A 15,699-nucleotide genomic window follows, 5' to 3' on the forward strand; every position below is an offset into this window, starting at 1 on the left:
TATCCCTGGATCACCCACCCTGTAATCTCCACACTCTTATTTTAAAATAGAAGCATTTTCTCCATTCCTGTCTCCCAGAGGAACACCCTTTTTGTAATGGCAAAGGGAGAGATGCCACCAATCCCTGTAAATACAATCTGAATGTCCAGAATGATAACTAATCTCGGCAAAAGTTCTCAATAAAAATATCAACTCATCTCCCACCTCAGAATTTTTCTCCTCCCACTTTGTGCCTTCTATCAGGAATTAACAGAAGCCATCTTCATGCCTTTCCAGCAATCCTTAAGCCTCCAGCACCCTCCTTGCTTTCCCATTGTGTAGCCTGCTCAGTGCACTGCTCGTACCCAACCATCTGACCCTGCACCAGTCTCATTTTCTGTCACAGCTAACACAGCTCAGAGAGAATGGTTTCTGGACCTAGAGAACATTATAACAGTAGAAAAATAGCATGGGAGACCAATCTCTCTTGAGCATATGGTTTTGACCCACATGGACTTCCACCTCCACAAAAAAAAAAAAAAAAAGGAAAAAAAAAAAAAAAACTCTGACACACCTAGTCATATGTGCCTTTAAGTATAGTCTTATATCTTCAAAAAAAAGAAATCAATCCAGTTATTATTTCAGGAACTGGCTAAATTCCATCCTATCCTACTACAATACCTCTGCATTTTCATTTAAAGACTTGTTTCTCTTTCATTTCCGATGTCCATTTTTTGAGCAGCTGCAGTGGAACATGGCAGAAATGTATGCCCATACTTAAGCATGGGAAGTGAAGAAAATCTCTAAACCCCTGTGGATGAATGTTACTGTGACAATGGAAGACACATAGATATTTTTAACAACTTTCTGTTTTGAAATTAGGGAGCAGGATTTTTTACTTGCTTTTATTTCATTTTCAGAGCAGTTTTGTAATAAATATCTTCCCCTGTCGCTTTTGTTCCCAGAACTGCAGCATCACACAAGCCCAGCAGGACAAAGTGTTCTTGTGAAAAACTGATTTATTCTCTCATCTCCGACAATCTAAGATGGAAGGATTAAGTGATGATCCTCTGATCTTCCTTTTCCCTTGTCTCCATGCATACACTTTGCTCTTGCTAGCTTGCTGACCAGTCTTCAAATATATTGCTTGAATGGCCCCATTCCATTAGGGAGCTGACATCTCTCCCTTTAGAGTGTTATTAATATCAGTCCTTGAAAGCATTTAACCAATGACAATCTAACATTAGCTCACAATGGGATTTAAAGACATTACAGTTCATTAATTTATGGTTTAATGCTGCCTTCTTCCAATCTGTTGCCCTTTCTCATTACAAACAGCAAAAAAAAAAAACAAGTTATAAAGTCCTCAGTATCCTGCATAAAATGCTGCATAAGGGCTTCATTTATTTGTTTACTGGTATGATTGAAACTCACAAATCCTGTTCCTGTTTTACAAGTCAATTGCAAAAGAATAACGGCTGGTTGTCTGGCAGATACTATTTTTGTTTCTCCTTTCCTCTTCTGACCATTTTTCTTCCTGTGCAGTCAATTTACATATTATATTTTCCACTCCTATAAAATATCAGTAAAATATGAGAATCATAACACATTCCAATCAAGCTGAATTCAATAAATTGAATAACATTGTTTAAAACTTTTGCTAGAATCTTCCTGGGAAAAAGGATGGATTAGTAGTTACAACTGATTTAAGACATGCAGACAGGATGATGTAGAGTTCTGTCATAACTCTAGTTCTTTGCAATATTGGACCAATGTAATTGAGCTTTAATTGTTCAGAGAAAACATAAAGAACAAAAATATGTCAAAATATCTTTCTTGGGAATCAGAATAAAATATTCCATGTCTTCATTTCATGATCTGTACTTTGAAGAGTGCTTCCTGGCAAGCAGGAGAGCAGCTATGCTGCCAAGGTCTTTGGAGCCCTGGTGGACTCTCTGTTGGACAGCGTGTGCTGCCAGCGAGGAAAGCCAACAATTTCCTGGGCTGTGGCAGCAGCAGCAGCAGCACAGATCAAGGGAAGTGATGGACTGCTTCTGCTATGCACATGTTGGACCACAGCTATAGGGCTGTGTCCAGGTTTGGTCTGCCAGGAAAGATGATGAGCAAGTTCAGCAGAGGGTCATCAGGATGGCTGGGGGCTGCTTGTCCTGGGAGGAGAAGCTGAGGAAGCTGTGCCTGTTCAGCTGGAGAAGCAGGGATTTCAGGAGACCATCTGCACCCTTAGGAGGTTGTGGGAAAGAGCCTCCCTCTTCACAGTGCTGCATGCTGGGATGACAATGGACATAAGCTGGGACAACAGAAGTTCAGGACAGATACAAGGAAAAAGCTTTCTCCACGAGAGCAGGCAAACAGCAGAAGAGGCTGCCCAGAGAGGCTGTGCTGCCTCCATCCTCTGAGGTCTGCAAGGCTCAGCTGAGTGTCCCAGTCCAACCCCACAGCTGACCCTGACTGGAGAAGGAGGTGGAACTGGAGATCTCCTGTGCTTCTTTCCTGTCCAAATTGTCCTGTCATGCTATAAATTTAACTGACTTCTGTTCCCAAATCCTTTTATACACATTCTCCTGATAAGACTCTGGGGCAGCAAGGCCTGCCACTAAGACTAAATTTACCTGATAAAGCAGTAAGATACTACAGTGTTTCCAGATCAGAAAAGGATGGATCTATCCTTGACTACAAAGTGTCCTTTTTCTCCTAATTTCCTCATTAAGTCTTGTGTATAATTGTTCTACTAAAGCTTCAGATATCAAAACTCTCTCCTTTTTCTACTTCTGCAGTGCTTGAATTCTGGAGTTAATAACCTTGTATTATGAAAGTTAACAAGGAAAGTCAGTGATTATTTTATGATCTGACTGTAACCTCATGATATATGAGTATGTTAATATAAGCATTAGCAATGACAGTCATAGGATCAGAGACAGAACATGATCCCTGAATTAAGATGCTTACTTGAACATAGCCAAGAATTTTTAGCCTGGTATTAAAGCATAAAAAACCCTGATGAATCAATATTGCTTATATATATTTTTAAACATATTTTGCATTTAAGTAAGCCCCTAATTGATATAAATCACTCCTGCCAAAACTAAATAAAGATAATATTTTGGCTGCAGGAATGAGTTTATTCAGCAAGATTTAGAAGTGAAAAAAAATATGAGTCATGACATGGAACATTTGTGTAACCCTGTCCCATTCATAAAATGTCAACTCTGCTCAATCCTCACATTGCTCCACAAGGGATCAAAGACATGCACTGCTTAATGGGAATGGGTTTTTACCTAATAAAAAGAAGCAAAATATGTGTGTGGGCAGCTTGGAGCAATCTCTTATGTCTTCCAACACCTTAAAAAGAATGGACTCTAACACAGCTTTCATTGCCCTTATTACTGTTTTTCTTGCTGTTTATTGTCTCCTCTTCTGATTGAAACACACAGGTGTAATGAATCATTTATGATATTACACATTTACTCTTCCAGAAAATGCAGACCATCAACATGTCTGCATCAGTGATAAAAATGGGTAATCAGATCCACTAAAAAGAGATAAGCAGAAAATGCTTACAGAGCTTCACCAAAATCATCAGCCATCCATCCTTTATAGCTGTCCTGTGCTGCTCATCACAGACCTCTAATGCTTTAAGAGCCAGAGCTACTCAGATCCATCACTGTGGATGCTGTGACCAGGCCAATTTCCTTTGAAGTCTATGAATATAGCAAACGTGAGACAGTAAAAGGGGAATTTTTATTACCTTTTTTTTTTTTAGTAAAGGCCTGTCTGTCCAGAGGAACCTGGGAAGAGACAGTTAGGGTGCTCAGTATATCAGGCTTAGTTTATCAAGCAAATGTCTTTGCTTGCCTCCTAACAGCTTTACAACATATGGATTTGTTTCTTCATGAATGACTCTGAAGGATGTTTTCTATGAAAAAGAGATGGCTGCAGAAAAACAGGAATTACAGAATTAGGTTTCTGTGCATATGCATCATCAGTATTCCTCAGTATTCATCTCCCATCAGACACTGGAAGACTAATGTGTTTTTTTAGACAGAAGTATTTCTTTAAACTTGAAACCAATTACTGATTAAACAGTAGATAGAAAAATGGTCCAGTAAATTGATCATTTTTAATCAGATGCAGGCTAGAGAAGTATGGATTATTCAAGCTTAGTTGATGCTTCTATTGAAAATAAAATGCAAAGTTGGTTACATATCCAGAGTAGAAGAGGTTCATTGCTGAAAAAATAAAAGGTTTTTCCTTGCAGTATTGTTCAATAAATACTCAATCAATTTCTTCCCATAAGAGTGAATCCAGAGTACTGGAAATAGGAAATTAAATCTTATTTTAAGTTGCTGACTCAGATCTGATGAGTTTGGTACTGATTCAGCCATTGCTACCAATCTAATTTTGCACACATAATGCTACCACAAAAAAGAAGTATTATCTTTGTCATTAGTTTTTTAAAATGTCAAAGAATTAATACTTTGCATTGTTATAATAACTCCTTTTCAAAAAGAACTTAGGGTTGGCAAAGAGAAATATAATAAAGCTCATATTTTCTTTCAGGATTAGGTATCATGCAAGGAGAAATGCTAAAGAATACTCATGGGCTTGCTGAAGGTTATTTAAGGTGTCTGTAGCAGAGCAAGGAACAGCACTCACACATTCTGATTTCCCCACTCTGTGCTTTTCCTACCAGGTCACCCTGACTGAAATTTTGTTATCTCTGCTTCTGTGCAATCTGGAAAACATTCAATGCAGGAATTCTCTGCTTCACAGAGAAACAGACACCGGGATGCTCCATTAAAAATGTCAACACAGTGTAGCTGTCTGCCCCCATCCTCCCCGTGCTACAAGAGCAGCAAGGTCTACAATCCTTCTGCCACCCTCCCAGTTCAGAAGTTCAGACTGCCCCTGCTCTTCTTGCAGTGAAATTACTGACCATGTGTTCCCTAACGTCATGCATTACATGAATGAATAATTAAATGAAAAAAAAATGTAGTCACTCATTTATTTAAATGAATAACGAATCAAAAGTAAAATTATATATATATATATATATGGAGAGGAGAAAGTCAACAGTGAATCAAGTGAGTATGAAAAGGATTTAGGACTTTAAATTTCTTTTCATCTGGGATTCCTACACAAGCCATGTTGACTTAAATGCTCTTAGATGCATTTACAAGTCTACATGCAAAATGCAGCAGAGTTAAAGGTGAAAATTATTCTCCAACCTTGGCCTCATGCTAATATCTTGCTATCAATACAGCGTTTCATGATTTCTTCATCTCCCCTGAGATGGAAAATAAGGCTTGAAATACCCAGTACCACTTTCAGGACTATTGCTCTTCTGAAGCGTTTTTACAAGAGGAAATGTGAACAATCTGTGAACCCAGAAAAACCAGGTACCACAGCAAAACCAGAACTTCATGGTCAGCTGCAGATGAAAATCTTGAAGCAGATGCCTAAAGAAATACACAAAGGAAAGTTCATTTTATATACAATGTTTACTGATTTTTATGCTACATTTATGCATCTGGAGAAATGCATAATGTGATAGCAAAGAATATTTACTACTATTAAAATTCTTCTTTAAAGGAAACTGCAAAATTTTAACCACCTTTTGAGTCTCAAATAGAATATCTCAAAACTTTCTGCTAGAATGAAGTACTAATCTGTAGAGCTCCCTAGACTATTTTGTTTAAAATTAAGGTACAGCAATTACCATTATGTTTTCCTTTCATGAGTTAGAATAACAATTATGAATCACCAGGTAGAATATGGTTTATTCAACCATTATTATCAATGAGGATATCGTTTTCACAACCACGTAGGAAACATAACACTACTTTCAAGAACAAATTACCAATTTATAAGTATAAAGTTAATTAAAATATGAGAGCATTAAAATTTTTTAAATACAAAAAAAATTTAACATTTCTAGAACTTTGGATGATGGTTTGTGTTTTTGTTGTGATGTGTAAAGATTCTGCCAGTCTGTCCCTTCTGATCGCTCATTTTTCCTCTAATGATTTTTGTATGAATTGTAAGTATGAAATTCCCATTCTGTGTACATGAACTCAGAGGTGTTTTCTCAGCAGCATGGACATCAGGGCGCTGCTGCAAGGGACAGGGTGCACACAGAGGCAGAGGGGTGGGTGTGTAGGGGAAGCCACTCAGCCCAAAGAGAGCCCTTGGGCTGTTACCCCCAGAGCTGTGGAGGTACAACCCCACAGCTCCCACCCCCTGGGGCTTTGCTGAGATCTCAGAACCTGAGCAGCCTGAAATACCCATTGGCAAGAGTAGCCTGTGTGCCCCCAGATTTGGGGGGGATGTGCAGGTGGCCTCAGAGCATTCAGGAGTAGCTAAAGAAGAATATGCAGGCACTTGCAGATGCTCATTAACATTTGAAAGTGCCTGATGGTGTGTTGTACTATTGATACAGCTTCTGCTTGTGTTGTTTGAATTATTCCCATTATGTATCTCACATAAATTGTCCTTTCAATGCATGTTCTAAATAAATCAATCAACCACTTCCATTGGTTTAAATCATTTGAAATGACCTGTTCTCTCTATCAAACATATATACTGTCATGCCACTGCAACACTGTGTCCCTTCCAACCTCGTTTCATCCTGAAGCAGCTTTTTTCCTAAATGCTTTGTTTCACTAGAATGTTTCTAATAATACCTTTTTTTATAATGTACGAAAAAAAAACCAGTGGAAAAGGTGAACCATAAACACAAAACCCAATGACATAATGACTCGATTCAAAGGTAAATTAAAACAAAGACTTGATGGCAATATTTCTTATCTAGAAAACTCATCAAAGGGAACAACTCTTCAAAATTATTTCATGCACTAGTGGGCATTTGGCTTGAAATACTTCTACTTTGTCTTCAATGAATAAAATTTCAGTAACTTTGTTTGGCTACTGGTGGTTTTGTGATTTGACTGAGGAACACAAATTTAGTGTGACAGCTAAGAGGAACTGGGTCTCCTCCACCCTCACTCATGTTCTCTCCCACGTTCAAGCACTGATCACTCAATCCTCTGTTTGTAAAATAGTTATATTCTGAAGAGGAAATCTGAATTCTTTGATTTTTTTTTCCTAATGAGTTTAACTCCCTGAAGCAGCTCATTGTAGAATACTGAGAGACTCAGTAACAAGCTGAAGGAGGCTGGCAGGGCTAATGAGGCTTGCAGGAACTAATCTAGCTTTATCTCCAATTCCTAATTCTCTTTATTTCTTCAAGTTTGGGAAACTTGCTCAGTCCATTCCTACCTCAAATGTAGCAGCTGAAACAAAATTTTCCTCATTTCTACAAAAATGGGCAGACTGCAGAAGCTTGCTAAATGATGATTTTGCTGATGTTCATATTATACTTAATTGCAACTGTACATATAAAAACTTTAGTGAATGGTCACAAAATGGATTAAAATGCATTAGCATAATTATTAAAATTCCAAATTACAACAACTGGATTGAAATTTGGGAACATTTAAGAGAAAATGTATGGCTTTTTTCAATTAATGCTGCATCCCTTGATAATTTCTGAATTAAACCTTGGCCCCTGAGTTCTCATTTTGTTGCCCCTTCTTTCCATTTCAGATGACAACATTATCCCACCCATGCATCCAACCCACTCTCCTTCCTAGCTCTACACTGGGCCATATTCCAAGTCTCTTTCCCTACCTGAGAGGTGCTCAGGGACCATGCTAACTGTACCAGAGAAAATCCAGTGCCAACAGTCCACACACACTTCAGAAGAAGAGCTCACTTCATTTCACCAGTGGAGAAAATATTGGGTTTTTAGCAATAATCATAGCACAGTGCAATCACCACCCAAAGAACAGGAAACCTACTTATCACAGAACAACCATTTTCTGCTCAGACTGCCAGTCACAGATCTGCAGCCTTCTTTCCCTCAGGAAAATATACTGGAGGATGTACATTTAAAGAAACAGGCCAGATTTCCCTGTGCATGCCCTATGAGAACAGAAACAAATCACAGACATGATTTCTCCCTCCCCCAGAAAGGATTAGAGAGAAGCATTTGTGCTGTTTCTTAGATTAATGTGAAGGAATATCAGTTCTGACTGGAGTGCTAACACCATGCCTGGAGCAGAACAGGTTACCAACCCTGTGACTCTTAGCTTTGGCCAAGGAAACACACAGGGAATGATTCACCATCCTTTCAGGAAGTCACTGTGCTGCAAAAGATTAAATTTCAACAGAATTAAGTCAGTGTGTAAGTCTCACACTACCTGGACATATAGGGCTGAGTTTCACCCTCATTAACAGTTTTCACTCCTTTGATTAAAGGGGTGTCTGGTGTTAGCTGCCCTTAAGCAACTATTAAAAAGCATTGTACATTTAGTCAGTTATTTGGTAACATAGAGAATTTTTCTCTGTTAAGGGACCTATTAATAAAAATCTAATACATAACAAAACCTGACTTAATTAGTCTTCATGGAAGGATACACCTTTAAGTTCAACCTTTAATCAGAGCATGTAAAAATGTCTTAAAAGAGCAGATGAGAATTATTATGCAGTACCAGAATTTGGAGGAGCTCAGGTGTGGGGTCTGGAACGATTTTTTCAGCATCATGTTTCAAGTCAGTGGAAAAGCAGAGACTAAATGAAGCTCTCCTGGCACTCAGCATCTTTACATCAGCTATCGTATAAAAACTCTTCTCTGTTCCCTGTCTATCAGAAACAAAGGCGACCCCCATGGCAGGGAGAAATGATGCCTCTGACTCCATGGACATCAGAAGGCTAATTAATTACTTTATGAAACTATATTATTCTATAATATACTACACTATATAACACTGAATCTGCCAAGCACTCAGCTGCACAGAATCTTGTGACTGTCAGCTGACAGTCCTGACACAGACACGTGGATTCAATTGGTCAATGAATCAAAACACTCCCACCAGAACCCAATTATCAATTCCCTTCAGGTAAACATCTCCCACAATGCATTCCACTTGTGAACAACAAGAGGAGCAGCAAATGAGATAAGAATTGTTTTTTTTCTTTCTCTGAGGTTCAGAGAATGTGAATCCCAGAAATACCCTTGGGAAGTTATGCCTTGCTTTTCTCTGTGAAGAGAAATGCGGCCGCACCTCTGCGGTCTGGGATTGGAGCAGAAAAAGGAATAAGGAGCACAGTCACCTTCCTGGAGTCTGACAGGCTACCATGGCTCATCCAGACCACACTCTGGGTATTTACCCTTGTTCTGCCTTCCATATGAGGGAATCTGATCCAGTTTAAGATTCCTTCAATGCTGACTTCAAACGAAATCAAATTTACTTTATGATTGCCATGGGCTAAGAGCAAATTTATAAATAGCGCTGAAATCTGGCAGTACGTGGTAGCTTGGAAAACCACTTTCTTGGTAACTCAGCTACCTGATAAACCCTATCTTTTGATGAGGGATATCTCACTCTGCTCAAGACCTAAAAAACCTTAACAAACTACTGACATCATTTATATTGAGTGATTACTGACTTATCTATAAGTAGTCACTATTTTAATTAGTGATTTGATGTCTTTCCAAAATATAATATGCATTTACAATGTACTTATTATAAGTATATAGGATACATAAAAATGAGTCCTGTATCCATCACCACATCACAGAAATGGGCAGTCCCAGATTTTCATGCCCCTTCACCTTGCAGCCTTGCAGAGTGCAAAAATCAAGGAGGATATATAATAAAAATATTTGAATATTCAAAATATTTATGTAGCAGACAAGGTATGCAAGCAGATTTCCTCTCCTGCCTCTCTAATTCGTTCAGTTTTGCCTTCTGGAACCTGTTTTACTTTCTGTACCAAAGAATATCAAGAGCTATTTTCTAACTGGTCCATTTCAACCTGCAATATAAAATACCTATTACCCACAGTGTCAGACTGTAGAGGACTCTCCAGGGAAAATCTTGTTTCTTGAACTACAGACTGGACAAGGAACTAGAGCACACATTACAGTGGCTAAAGCAGACAGACTGAACAGGAGAAAGTTTATGACAGGATAAGTTGGACTATTTCAGCTACATGATACTCTCTACGAGCAAACACAAACACAAACAGATGCCACAAGAAAACACATTTCTGTTTGTGCAATAACAGCAGATGGAGGATTGTCATGGAGCCTGCAAGGTAGGGCATTCATTTAATATAGATTCATACTTGCTGATCATGCTCATGCTTACTTCATATCACCTCATTTGGTGTTTCTCTTACCCTAGTTTTTTGCTTGGAATCATAAGAGTGAATATTTTAATGTGCTAATCTTCTAGAGACAAGCACAGACAGAATAGTTTCCCATCACTTTAATTATTGGATAGCACTCTGTCTGGAGTTCTCAACAGCCAGTTTCTATTTATTGGAAAACCTTTAACTCTCTGTGAGGAGGATCATTATCTGATACTCTGCAAGTGAAGTGTTTGATGAGAGCATGATTAATCAGAAAGTATTCTGAGTAGCTCAGCTCTTGGTGACAAGCCCATAATCAAAGAGGCAATAAGAATGTGCACTAAAGCAATTTTGTGATTAACATATACATTATTCTGGCCACTGCTGTATGCAAAGCAAAGCATTGAGGACAAGTGGACAGAAAATGAACAAAATGTCTTATTTCCATAATTTTTCAAATGAAACCTGAACTGGGCAGGAATAAAGCTGCAATAACCTTCTGCCTTCAGCCTATGAGAACAGTAAATGCAAAATCTAGTAAGTAACATTTCCTTTTCTTGATTCCAAAACTACTGTCACTCCTTATCCATTTTCTCATAGCCTAGAATATGCAGTCAGGCAGTCAGATTTCAAAAGAAGCTTTATATTTAGCTGAGAGAAAAGCTGGGCTAGGCATAGAAAACAGACATTGATTAGTACCAACATGCCAAAAAGATTCTGCAAAGATCTTGCCAAATCACAACCCCCCCCACCATCCCATCTTCTGTGCTAGCCTGATAGTTTTCCTGTTACCTGATTCCTTTGTTCATTTCCATCAATAATTAAGGTGGCAGTTTGTCTTGCAGACTTCTGGGCAGCCTAACCAAGAACCATGGCAGAGCAGTGATTCTATTTACCTGTTGTGCACAACTGAAAGATCTCCAGAAGGACAATATTACTGAAGGAAAGAAAGAAAATAAGCTCACATCCAAAACCTTCTTCCATACAAAAATAAAGCAGGCAAAAGTCCAAGACCCAAAAGTTTTAAATTCTTTTGTTTCATTGAATTCCTGTATTCCTTATCATATTTAAAATGCTTTATTTGCTACAATATAGAAGCAAAATTAAAAATATGTGATCACTAAGCTTATCAAAATACCTGGAGGTACGAAAGAGTTATTGCAAGGTTCACCTGGGGTATTAATTTCTACACTGTCACAGTAAATAATAAACTTTAATCCTTCTTCACTGGGAGATAAACTACCTTAGGATCTAAGGACATGCACATGAGCAGCTAGAAGGGCTGAAGTAGTGTCCTGCCAGTTTGTACCTCAAGTAACATGACAGTAACTTTGCTCTGTGCCATGTTCTAAGAAGGGGAACTGTGGATATATGTCATAGGGGTGCTTCCACTCTTGAATTAGTAGCTCTGTGCCCACAGGCAAAAGTATTTGAGACAGATCCTCCACTGCTGCAATCTTGGTGCTACCCTTCACACAGGCAAGCAGCAGGTATAAAATACAACAACACTTTTCAGCCACTTTGTCTTCATTTTGCACAGATGTAAATGATTGCAAAGGTGCAGAGTTATGGAGAATCTGGCACTTAATAAATATTAATTAGCAAAGAATTACACTGCCCCGTTGTGGTGCTAAGCATTATCATTCCCACTTAATAAATGGTGCTGCAGTCACAGAACAAGGTTAATTTACTAATTCACAACAGCACCGGACAATGACAGAGCCAGGAATAGAATACAGGGGCCTCACAGCTGTGTTGGTCCTGTGAGCTCCCCACAGCTGTACTTTTTTGTGATTGCCTTTCTTACTGTGTCCGTACCCCAAGACAGCTAAAATTTCATCATATTGCTGTTTCTTTACCTGGGAAAAATATGTGAAGAGTCCCTGCAGCAAAAAGCTGTCAATGTCACAACACAGCACAATCAGCCAGGGATGGGTTCCCTTGGGACAAGAGGCATGACACCCAACAAGTTAAATGAGCAGTAGAAAGAGATTTTTGTTAACAAAATGATAGTTTAAAAATAAGTTATGTCATGTTCATTGTGGTATTTCCATTGGCTGGGCAACACTAAAAAGATTAAGAACACACCCTGCACAGTCTAGTGATTGAGATGTATTATAAATTGTAGACAAAATTCAAAGGATTGAAAGGGTTGATGCTGTACCAAGAAACTTTGATAATTTGATGAATCTTGAATTTTTGTGACTTGCAATGCCAAGCAAGCTCTTCTGTGCTCTGGCCAGAAATACTGAAGGTAAGGAAAACAAATAAAATAAAAGCAACTTCTCAGGAAAAAAGGTGTCAAGTACTCTCAGTATTTGACAATATCTGTCACATCAAGACAGAGATAAAAAGGAACTGAAAATGAAAGGTTTAGGAGCAGAATGAAACTACACAACTATTCTTTAATCTCCTCCAAAGACCACATACCATTCCTATTTTAGAGATGCCTTATGTCAATTTAAAAAAAATTCATTTTAGCAGACTGAAAATTACCTGACTAGAATTCCATCATCAGAAGTCTCTGTTAATTTGAAAAGCATAAACACAGGACATTAGGGGTTTCAGATTGTGTTTGACAAAGTTCATGGTCACATTTCCACATTGCAAGATAGATGACCAAAAACCTGAAAGTTCAGATGGAGAACACACAATCCACCCCATAAACACAGTTATTTGAGTTAGTCCAATACTTATGGAATTAGCAAGAGGACATATTCTGAATGCAAATTATCACTGAGGAGAACTGCTTTCTGATAACTGCTAAATGGTCAAAATTCAGTGATTTGGGGACACCTGAAAGCATCCAGCTGTCCATACCTAGCACAAACTGCTAGGAAGCCAAGAACAAAATGAGAAGCTTTCTCATCTCTAGAGGTGGTAATGCAAATATCAACTTGGTGATCTACAAGTCCTGTCTCTATTCCTGCAGCAAACAGAAAAGGTAATTAAATTTAACACTATGCTGTTGTGAAACAGTCAGGTGAAGGAAGAAAATCAAATATGAAGCAACAGGATTTTATCTCCTACCAGCAGTTATCTAAAAGAAAACTCTGCCAGGATTTTGGACAAAATTATAGTGTCAGATCTGAACATTCATTTGCATTACCAAACCACTACAATCTAAAATTAATATACTAAGACTAAACTGTTTCTCTTAATATATGATTGTTTCAGCTCCGCTTAGATTTGAGTAACAAACTATCCTCAGTATGAAGAAAATCTGAATCAAATTGAGGTGAAGCAGAACTGGCAGGGATTGAAAGCAGGCTGGGTGGCAGGGCCCAGGGGGTGGTGATCAGTGGCACCGAGCTGAGTTTGAGGCCAGTAACCAGTGGTGTACCCCAGTGCTCAATACTGGGGCAAAACAACTTGGTATCTTCAAGCACCTTGACAGCACAGGGGGAACGGGCACAAACAGGCACAGGAGATTCTGCCTGAACATATGAGAAAGGTTTTTTCCTGTGAGAGTGACTGTGCACTGGCACAGGTTACTCAGAGGCTGTGGAGTCACCATGCTCAGGCACATTCAGAAGCCTCCTGGAATGGCCCCTGAGCAAATCCCCTCTAGGCAAATCTGCTTGAGATGGGAGTTGGATCAGATGATTTCAGAGGTGACTTCTGACATCACCATTCTCTGATGCTGTGAAATATAAAAACTTAGGTCCCAATATTACTACTACTCCTATCAGATTAGCATACGAAGTGGCAATGAGTAAAAAGCTATCACTTGACTCCTCAAAGACATCAAGAATATGCAACAGAGGCTTAATTTTTCCAAAATCTGCATGTTTGTTCCTATATTTGAAAGGAATATAGTACAATGTGGAGATATTTCAAGTATTGATGACTTATAAGAGCCTCTAACAGTGCTCCACTTCCTGGGGATAGCTGGGACTTGGCAGACAAACAAGAACCCGACTTTTGTTCAAGGAGAACCCCCCACTGTTCTACCTTCAGTTTGGAACAGCCCTGCTTTCCAGTCTGCCACGAAACTGGGGCATACTGAGCTTTAGTATTCTGTGCTGCATTCATCTCACACTGAATTTCTGTTGTCACAAAAGGCATACTGCAGCTTTGTCTGATACCACTGAAAAACCCTTCTCTTGACCTCAGCCCGCAATGAACAGGTATTGCATTTATGAAAGTGACATCTGGAGATAACAAAAATAGTCAGATTTGGGGGACCCTTGGCATGTTGCTTAAACTCCTCAGTTTTATCTGTCTAAACAAATAAGCAAACATACTACATTGAAGTATGGCTTATTTATATGGGATTCCCAGAAAAGTCATTAGAGGAAATATTTGGTTGGTTCATGACACTATGCAAAAGCTAAATGTCAACTGAAATATCAAAATTTCTTTGTTGATCAGTTGGGCAGTTTTAGAACATGATAAAAAAAAGCGCAAATAATCCCCAATATTGCTTTTACTTTTAAAATTCTTGTAATGAGTCAATAAACATTCATCTGAAAAGGAGCAGGGGGCACATTAAGACTTCAACAAGACAGTTCTTTGAACAAGCAGAAACTGCAGAGGGAAAGATTAGGTTAACACTGGGGGTGCAACCCACAGCACTCAAACAAAACCACACTTCCGCAGTTTTTGTCCCAGGCATTCAATGTTCTTTTCATTCAAGTGACTGGATACTGGATCTGCTATCTACCTTATTCAGCTCTCACCTCAAACAACCTCTGTGACATATCTCCTGTGTCTCCATCTGCTTCTTGTATCTGACACTGTAAAAAAACAGCAATGTTATTCTGTGAAAGATCTTTCATGCAAAATGTATCTCAAAGCAGCACTCAAACTTAAATTAAATATTGTATTACAATAGAGAAGAAAGATGTTATGCTGCCAATTTAATCTGAAAAGAGGTAAGAAGAATTGTGGAGGAACCTTCATGCTTACTGTGTCTCATTAGCTATACTAAAAGTGCTCAGTTTACCAATAAAAGTGCCCATTATTCCCTAACGACACTGCTCTACTAAATGCCCTGAAAATTAGCTTGATCAGTGCACTGGGTTGGTACTTTACTCATCTTTCCAGCATTCCATTTTGCAAACTCCCTGTTAATATTTATTTTGAGAGCTTTTGGTCCTGGATTCAACCAAAGGTTAATGATACTTTAATGGAGACTGTGTGTTTCTCCGAGCTGATGACCGTCACTGACATTTTGACTGCGATTTTCTGCTGCTCTGTATCTTTGTAATTAGTGCTCCTGCACAAATAAGATGCAACATTAGAAAATAAAAATAGTTGTGTTTTATACTCTGCAAGAAGAGTGCAAGTGATCATATGATGAAAAATATCTTTATATCAGAAAGCAGCATTATGTCTTCATGTTGTAGAAGATACTACATTAGTGCCAGGACTAAAATTTTGAAAGCAATACTTTCATATGTGAAACCCCATCAGCACACTCACAGAGTCGTAATACAGAAGAGGAGTCTGGGCTGCCACCTTTTCAAATTCTATAAACTCCCACTGTTGGTTTCAGCACTG

At 38.6% G+C, this 15,699-nt stretch overlaps 1 long non-coding RNA gene across 1 annotated transcript in view; it reads right to left on the reverse strand.

The window, feature by feature from the left end:
- LOC127059694 (uncharacterized) overlaps positions 1–14,936 on the reverse strand; it is an 85,129-nt gene extending 70,193 nt beyond the window's left edge. The window contains exon 1 of the long non-coding RNA XR_007777728.1: positions 14,877–14,936. This is a non-coding gene — a long non-coding RNA (uncharacterized LOC127059694). The remainder of the gene's footprint in view (positions 1–14,876) is intronic.
- Between the last annotated feature and the right edge of the window lie 763 nt (positions 14,937–15,699).

The sequence above is a fragment of the Serinus canaria genome, chromosome 5 (genome assembly GCF_022539315.1).
Source record: "Serinus canaria isolate serCan28SL12 chromosome 5, serCan2020, whole genome shotgun sequence".
Lineage (NCBI taxonomy): Eukaryota > Metazoa > Chordata > Aves > Passeriformes > Fringillidae > Serinus > Serinus canaria.